The following is a 9,662-nucleotide window of genomic DNA, read 5'->3' on the forward strand; positions in this document are numbered from 1 at the left end:
TAGAAATATTAAAATCAGTACTAGATAATACAGTTCTATTTATCACTTGAAAAATGAAATATAATAATTGCGAGTTCTTGTTTAATAAACATGACGAGATTTAATGGTATGTTAGTCAATTTTAATTTAGCATAGGGGAGAACAGACAAAATCATATCTCCAGATTGATTTAATCACTGAATTTCAACTGCGTGCTAAGATTTACATGAATCGTTATTTTCTTAGAATTGATTATAAACTATCTCACTTAGTTTTCTAAATAAAGTTGAACTATGTCAATTATGGTACTTAATATATAATTTTAAATAATTACTCATCGTGGGATCGATATATGTACTCATATCAATACTAAAACTTGACACCGTACACTTGCGGTAGTGAAAACACGCAACAAGTTTTTGGCGCCGTTGCCGAGGATTAAATTATTTAATTGCATATTAATATCGTTACTAAGTGGTATTGACTTTAATTTAGACTTTATTTTATTTATTTATTTTGTTAATTTAGAATCTTTTCTGTTTTACAGTGGATGCGACGATATCAAAATCCTGACTTGCTGATTTTTTATCCGGAAATCGAAAGAACTGCCAGGAGATTAAGGAAAGCAAGAAGAGAGGAAATTAATCCAATGGCTGAAAATAGAGATAATCAGAATGAACTCCCGAGAGAGTTGCCAATCCGAGAGCATTTTCTCCCAGTCGTCAACGCTCTCTACTACGGAATAGCTGGCGAAACCATTGCTGCTAATAACTTAGAGCTAAAACCTGCACTCATCAACATGGTTCAACAGAACCAGTTTGGTGGAGCAGCCACTGCAGATCCACATCTTCACCTAAGAACTTTTATGAAGATCACAGACACGGTAAAAATTAACGGTGTTTTTGACAAAATTATTTTAATGCGTCTGTTTTAGTTTTCTCTCAGGGATCAAGCAAGGAGTTGTCTCCAATCTCTACCTCTGGGGAGTATTACTACATGGGCAGATTTGGCTACGAAGTTTCTGTCAAGTATTTTTCTCTTGCCAAGTCTGCTCAGCTGAAAATAGATATCAACAATTTCAGACAGAGGGAATTCAAGGTGTTATATGAGGCTTGGGATTGATACAAAGAATTACTCAGGAAGTGTCCAAATCATGGATATGCAGATTGGGTACATATTGAGTTATTTTACAATGGTTTGGATGGGCCAACTAGAGGGAATGTGGATGCACCCGCCGGAGGTATTATTTTCTCCATAACACCTGATGAGGCTTATGAATTTCTTGAAAAGATGACCATTAACAGTTACCAGTGGCCTAGGGAGAGATCTGTACCAAAGAAACCTGCTGGAATGTATGTCGTAGACCCAATCACATCACTTACTGCACAGGTCTCGGCATTGACCACATAGATTGCAGCGATGAACAAGGCAGGACAATCTACGTCTGATGTAGCACTGGTGACTGCCGAAGAAGAGCCTGTTGTGGAGGAAGCTCAGTACATCAACAACAATCGTGGCTATGGAGGATATCGAGGTAACCCTCCCCCTAATACTTATCATCCAGGTTTAAGGAATCACGAGAATTTCTCTTATGCAAACAACAAGAAAGTGTTGAATCCTCCACAGGGTTCAATACACAGAAAGATGAAGGAAAGCCGTCTTTTGAGGATCTAGTTGGGACGTTTGTGGCTGAGTCTAGGAAAATAATGGCTAAAAGTGGGTGCAAGTACGATGACGAAAGACTCCTTAGAGAGATGCTTATTGGAATCAGCATCTAAAGTGGATGTAGAGCACTGGGGCGTGAGAGAGGAGTTCATTGCTCTCAATATGCTGCCTAAAGAAAATTTTTATGCCCAGCACGAAGAGTTTCTTGAGGATGCGAGTAAAGAGGTACCAAAAGCATCTCCTGAATTGAAGGAATTGCCGAGTCACTTGTGTTATGCATTCCTAGACGAGAGTTTGTCCTATCCTGTAATTATATCTTCTGCTCTTACTATTGATGAGAAAGATAGGTTGTCGAGAGTTTTGCAAGAGTTTAAATCTGCTTTGGGATGGACAATTTCTGATATAAAGAGGATTAGCCCTACTGTTTGTATGCACAAAATCTTGATGCAGGAATCCTATTGCCCCTATGTTGATCATCAAAGGAGGCTTAATCCAGCCATGAAAGAAGTGTTGAGAACTGAGGTATTAAAATTGTTAAATGCTGGTGTTATTTATGCTATATCTGACAGTTCTTGTGTTTCACCAGTGCAAGTAGTGCTTAAGAAAGGGGGTATGACTGTGGTGAGGAGTAAGAGGAATGAATCGATTTCAACTTGTCCAGTGATTGGTTGGCGAGTGTGTATAGATTACAGGAAATTGAATGATGGCACAAGGAAAGTTCACTTCTCCCTCCTCTTTATTGACCAGATGCTTGATATAGTAGGTGGTTATCATTATTATTGCTTTCTAGATTGTTATTCAGATTACAATCAAATTGTCATAGCACCGGAGGATCAAGAGAAGACTACCTTCACTTGCTCCTACAGTGCATTTGCTTTCAGGAGAATGCCATTTGGACTTTGCAATGCACCAGCTACGTTTCAGAGGTATATGATGGGCATATTTTCTAACATGGTGGAAGAAATCATGAAAGTTTTCATGTATGATATATCTGTCTTTGGTTCATCATTTGATCATTGTTTACAAAATCTGAAACTTTTCGTAAATCGAAATATCTAGTTTTGAATTGGGAGAAATGTCACTTCATGGTTGAAGAAGGTATTTTGCTTTGGCACAAGATTTTGGCTAGAGGAATGGAAGTGGATAGAGCCAAAGTGGTGGCAATTCAAAATCTCCCACCGCTGAAGAATGTGAAAGCGATCAGAAGTTTCCTGGGACATGTCGGGTTTTATCGTTGCTATATTAAAGATTTCTCAAAAGTCACTAGACCTTTGTGTAATTTATTAGAGAAAGATTCTACATTTATTTTTGACGATGATTGCTTGCAGGCATTTAACAGGATCAAGACAGCGCTGATTTCTGCACCCATCATGATAGTGCCTGACTGGAAGGATCCCTTTGAGCTCATGTGCGATGATAGAGACTATGCTGTGGGATCAGTTTTGGGACAAAGGCGAGATAAGATATTCCAGGCTATCTACTATTCAAGTCGCACACTTAATGCAGCACAACAGAATTACACAACCACTGAGAAAGAAATGCTAGCAGTGGTGTTTACATTCGACAAGTTTAGAACATATCTCATTGGCACCAAGGTAACTGTTTTCACTGACCATGCAACTCTTCGTTACTTGGTTGCCAAAAAGGATGCAAAGCCCAGGTTGATACGATGGATACTCCTACTTCAAAAATTTGACATTGAAGTCAAAGACAAGAAAGGCTGCGAGAACCAGGTGGTAGATCACTTGTCACGTCTAGAGCTGGAAGAAAGAATTAAAGGTGGAGCTATCAATGAGTCGCTCCCAGAAGAACAAATCTTCAAGGTAAATGTTACGCATCTGTGGTTTGCGGATATAGCTAATTTTCTTGCTGCAGGTGAATTACCACTAGATTTAACTCAACACCAAAAAAAGAAATTTGTTCATGATGCCAAGTTTTATCTGTGGGATGATCACTTTGGGTTCAAGAGATGCGCTGATCAGATAATTAGACGGTGCGTAGCAGGTACGATCCTAGAGCAGTGTCATTCCTCACCCTATGGTGGACACTTTGGAGCATCTAGAACAGCAGCTAAGGTATCACAGTCTGGTTTCTATTGGCCAAATCTGTTTAAGGACATTTATACTTTAGTAAAGTCATGTGATAAATGTCAAAGAATTGGCAATATTTCTAGCTGCCACGAGTCACCACTAACAAATATTTTGAAGGTGAAACTTTTTGATGTTTGGGGTATTGATTTCATGGGTCCATTCCCATCCTCTGTTGGTCAATCTTATATTATACTTATTGTTGACTATGTATCAAAATGGGTGGAAGAAATTGCCACCAGTACTAATGATGCCCGGGTTGTTGTTAAGTTTGTACACATGAACATTTTTACAAGATTTGGAACTCCTAGAGTCATAATCACTGAAGAAGGTACACATTTCTGTAACAAATTTTTTAACTCAATGTTGGCTAATTATAATTTGAAGCACAGGGTGACACTGGCATACCACCCGCAAGCTATTGGGCAAGCAGAAATATCCAACCGAGAGATCAAGTAGATATTAGAAAAAAAAAGTGAAGACAAACTGAAAATATTGGGCGATTAATCTAGATGATGACTTATGGGCGTACAGGACTGCATACAAGACACCTATCGAGATGTCGCCTTATAGGTTGGTCTTTGGGAAAGCTTGCCATCTACCTTTGGAACTGGAGCACAAAGCCTATTGGAGTGTGAAAAAGTTGAATTTTGATATGGGGGCATCTGGCAAGCAACGACTATTGCAGTTGAACGAGGTGGAGGAATTCAAGAATGATGCATACGATAATGCAAAGATATACAAAGAAAAGACCAAGAGATGGTATGACAGACAGATTCTTCAACGAGACATCGAACCAGGACAAAAAGTGTTATTGTTCAATTCTCGACTGAGTTTGTTTCCTGGTAAGTTAAAATCACGATAATCTGGACCATTCACAGTGGAAACAGTTTATCCACATGGGGAAATTGAGCTGAAGTTAAAAAACGGTGAGACATTCAAAGTAAATGGTCAGAGAGTCAAGCATTACTTTGGAAGTAAAGTGCGACACATGGACAACCTCCTCCTTGGAGAACCGAAGTAGAAAGAAGAAAGTCAGGCTGATGACTATAAACCAAGCGCTGTGTGGGAGGCAAACCACAATTATCTATAGCAATCGTTTTATTTTGATTAATATATTTTTAATCCTTTATTTGTGAATTTTTATTATCTCCATTCGAGTATTGATTTGAATTATTTACTTTTGCAGGTTAAAAAAAAAGACAGAGTGCATCGCGCATATGCGCGATTTATTTTCGCGCACATGCGCACGTCCCATCTATGAAGGCAGAGGACTTCGCGCATATGCACCGGATATAGCTAATTTTCTTGCTGCAGGTGAATTACCACCAGATTTAACTCAACACCAAAAGAAGAAATTTCTTCATGATGCCAAGTTTTATCTGTGGGATGATCACTTCGTGTTCAAGAGATGCGCTGATCAGATAATTAGACGGTGCGTAGCAGAGGAAGAAGCAGGTACGATCCTAGAGCAGTGTCATTCCTCACCCTATGGTGGACAATTTGGAGCATCTAGAACAGCAGCTAAGGTATTACAGTCTGGTTTCTATTGGCCTAATCAGTTTAAGGACATTTATCCTTTAGTAAATTCATGTGATAAATGCCAAAGAGTTGGCAATATTTCTAGATGCCATGAGTCACCACTAACAAATATTTTGGAGGTGAAACTTTTTGATGTTTGGGGTATTGATTTCATGGGTCCATTCCCATACTCTGTTGGTCAATCTTATATTTTACTTATTGTTGACTATGTATCAAAATGGGTGGAAGAAATTGTCACCAGTACTAATGATGCTCGGGTTGTTGTTAAGTTTGTCCACAGGAACATTTTTACAAGATTTGGAACTTCTAGAGCCATAATCAGTGATGAAGGTACACATTTCTGTAACAAATTTTTTAACTCAAAGTTGGCTAATTATGATTTGAAGCACAGGGTGACACTGGCATACCACCTGCAAGCTAATGGGCAAGCATAAATATCCAACCGAGAGATCAAGTAGATATTAGAAAAAAAAAGTGAAGACAAACTGAAAGGATTGGGCGATTAATCTAGATGATGACTTATGGGCGTACAGGACTGCATACAAGACACCTATCGAGATGTCGCCTTATAGGTTGGTCTTTGGGAAAGCTTGCCATCTACCTCTGGAACTGGAGCACAAAGCCTTTTGGAGTGTGAAAAGGTTGAATTTTGATATGGGGGCATCTGGCAAGCAACGACTATTGCAGTTGAACGAGATGAAGGAATTTAAGAATGATGCAAACGATAATTCAAAGATATGCAAAGAAAAGACCAAGAGATGGTATGACAGACAGATTCTTCAACGAGACATCGAACCAGGACAAAAAGTGTTATTGTTCAATTCTCGACTGAGTTTGTTTCCTGGTAAGTTAAAATCACGATGGTCTGGACCATTCACAGTGGAAACAGTTTATCCACATGGGGAAATTGAGCTGAAGTTAAAAAACGGTGAGACATTCAAAGTAAATGGTCAGAGGGTCAAGCATTACTTTTGAAGTAAAGTGCGACACATGGACAACCTCCCCCTTGGAGAACCGAAGTAGAAAGAAGAAAGTTAGGCTGATGACTATAAACCAAGCGCTGTGTGGGAGGCAAACCACAATTATCTTTAGCAATCGTTTTATTTAGATTAATATATTTTTAATCCTTTATTTGTGAATTTTTATTATCTCCATTCGAGTATTGATTTGAATTATTTTACTTTTGCAGGTTAAAAAAAAGACAAAGTGCATCGCGCATATGCGCGATTTATTTTCGCGCACATGCGCACGTCCCATCTAGGAAGGCAGAGGACTTCGCGCATATGCACCGGATATAGCTAATTTTCTTGCAACAGGTGAATTACCACCAGATTTAACTCAACACCAAAAGAAGAAATTTCTTCATGTTGCCAAGTTTTATCTGTGGGATGATCATTTCGTGTTCAAGAGATGCGCTAATCAGTTAATTAGACGGTGCGTAGCAGAGGAAGAAGCAGGTACGATCCTAGAGCAGTGTCATTCCTCACCCTATGGTGGACACTTTGGAGCATCTAGAACAGCAGCTAAGGTATTACAGTCTGGTTTCTATTGGCCTAATCTGTTTAAGGACATTTATACTTTAGTAAAGTCATGTGATAAATGCCTAAGAGTTGGCAATATTTCTAGATGCCACGAGTCACCACTAACAAATATTTTGGAGGTGAAACTTTTTGATGTTTGGGGTATTGATTTCATGGGTCCATTCCCATCCTCTGGTTGTCAATCTTATATTTTACTTACTGTTGACTATGTATCAAAATGGGTGGAAGAAATTGCCACCAGTACTAATGATGCTCGGGTTGTTGGTAAGTTTGTCTACAGGAACATTTTTACAAGATTTGGAACTCCTAGAGCCATAATCAGTGATGAAGGTACACATTTCTGTAACAAATTTTTTAACTCAATGTTGGCTAATTATGATTTGAAGCACAAGGTGACACTGGCATACCACCTGCAAGCTAATGGGCAAGCATAAATATCCAACCGAGAGATCAAATAGATATTAGAAAAAAAAAGTGAAGACAAACTGAAAGGATCGGGCGATTAATCTAGATGATGACTTATGGGCGTACAGGACTGCATACAAGACACCTATCGAGATGTCGCCTTATAGGTTGGTCTTTGGGAAAGCTTGCCATCTACCTCTGGAACTGGAGCAGAAAGCCTTTTGGAGTGTGAAAAAGTTGAATTTTGATATGGGGGCATCTGGCAAGCAACGACTATTGCAGTTGTACGAGAAGAAGGAATTCAAGAATGATGCAAACGATAATGCAAAGATATGCAAAGAAAAGACCAAGAGATGGTATGACAGACATATTCTTCAACGAGACATCGAACCAGTACAAAAAGTGTTATTGTTCAATTCTCGACTGAGTTTGTTTCGTGGTAAGTTAAAATCACGATGGTCTGGACCATTCACAGTGGAAACAGTTTATCCATATGGGGAAATTGAGCTGAAGTTAAAAAACGGTGAGACATTCAAAGTAAATGGTCAGAGGGTCAAGCATTACTTTGGAAGTAAAGTGCGACACATTGACAACCTCCCCCTTGGAGAACCGAAGTAGAAAGAAGAAAGTCAGGCTGATGACTATAAACCAAGCGCTGTGTGGGAGGCAAACCACAATTATCTTTAGCAATTGTTTTATTTAGATTAATATATTTTTAATCCTTTATTTGTGAATTTTTATTATCTCCATTCGAGTATTGATTTGAATTATTTTACTTTTGCAGGTTAAAAAAAAAGACAGAGTGCATCGCGCATATGCGTGATTTATTTTCGCGCACATGCGCACGTCCCATCTAGGAAGGCAGAGGACTTCGCGCATATGCGCCGGATAAAGGCGCATATATGCGCTATATGACAAGGCGGAAATTTCATGACAGTAACTTCGGCGCATATGCGCTGGTTTATGTCGCGCATCTGCACGCGACGTGATATAAAAAAAACACGAACCCTGCTTCAGAAAAAGCACACAACCGCCTCCCTCCTCAGAAAACCCATAGCCGACCGCCGCTATGCCTCACTGGAAGCTGAACTCCGAAGCTTCGACCACAGACCTGACTTCCGATCACACTCCGATTTCCGGTCACTTTCTGGTGCAAGTAGGGATTTTATCCAGATTTTGTTCAAATCTTGAGATTAGTTAGAATTTGTGTTCGATCTATATGGGGAATTTTTGATGTTGTGAATTGAATGCTTCTCACTACTCTAAAGCATTTTGTGACTTGGTTTGTACGTGACATTGATAACTGGATTAGTTGGTACGGTGAGATTATATTTGCTTCGGCGCTCATTGGGGTGCGATTATCAGTGACTTTGGCTTATTGATTGTTAAAATTTGGTGTGTGGGTGTGAGTTTTGAATTACTGAACTACAAAGCTCCAAAAAAGAGATCCAAAAAGGGTGCTTCTTCCTCCTCAAGTTTTTATTCTCATAGGTTTTGGAATGAGGAGGCTCAACAAGTATACGAGAGTTCTATGACAAGATCCATCATCCCGGAACAGGGATTTAACTTGTCAATTCCACGTGGTGTTATTGTGGAGGAGCTTGAACACCGAGGATGGGTTGAATTTGCTCAACACCCTTTGGATGCCGTTATCTCGGTTGTGAGAGAATTCTACGCAAACCTCCGGATATGTCATGAGGAGTCTAAAGTTTTGGTGAGAGGCAAATTGGTGTCGTTTGACTGTTACATGATTAATATGATTTATCAGATGCCCAACTTCGACCGTGACGAGTACAGTGTATTTCTTGAAGAGGTGGTTGATTATACAGAATTCATTCAGACCGTGTGTCAAGCAGGCGATTCTTGGAAAATGAGCTCGGGAGGTCCTATCTCTTTGACAAAATCCGACATGCGACCTAATGCAAGTGTGTGGACATCCTTCGTATTGACCCGGATTCTCCTGTCCTCGCACTATTATGATGTGACCAAAGCCAAAGCTGCACTTGGCTAATATCAGCCAATCATAATTTCTAAAAGGTAGTTTCCAATTGCATCTCCATGCAACCCTTTACGTAAACTTTTGTCTCACGTTTGATTAGGACCCAATAATATGACATCGTTTATCTTTATATGTCAAGCCTTACTCAACGATATTGAACCTTAATGGATGGTCATCGAGAGTTCTATCAATAATATGAGCCGAAATAATGGGAATTTTATGTATTTCACATCACCATATCAATGGATGCCACAACTTTCCGGTGTCCAGGGCTCCCCCAATAATATGAGCCGAACCCTGAACACGGGTAGCGTTCATCATGCATGCATTGTCGATGGAAGACATGAAAATTTTACATTTTATAATTCTCTTTTTCGGGCTTGATATTAATTTTGATTCTTATTCAAAACGAGGGTTTTTAATTTTTAAAAGGTCTCATCATTA

Source organism: Primulina tabacum, chromosome 18, assembly GCF_025594145.1.
Source record: "Primulina tabacum isolate GXHZ01 chromosome 18, ASM2559414v2, whole genome shotgun sequence".
Classification (NCBI taxonomy): domain Eukaryota; kingdom Viridiplantae; phylum Streptophyta; class Magnoliopsida; order Lamiales; family Gesneriaceae; genus Primulina; species Primulina tabacum.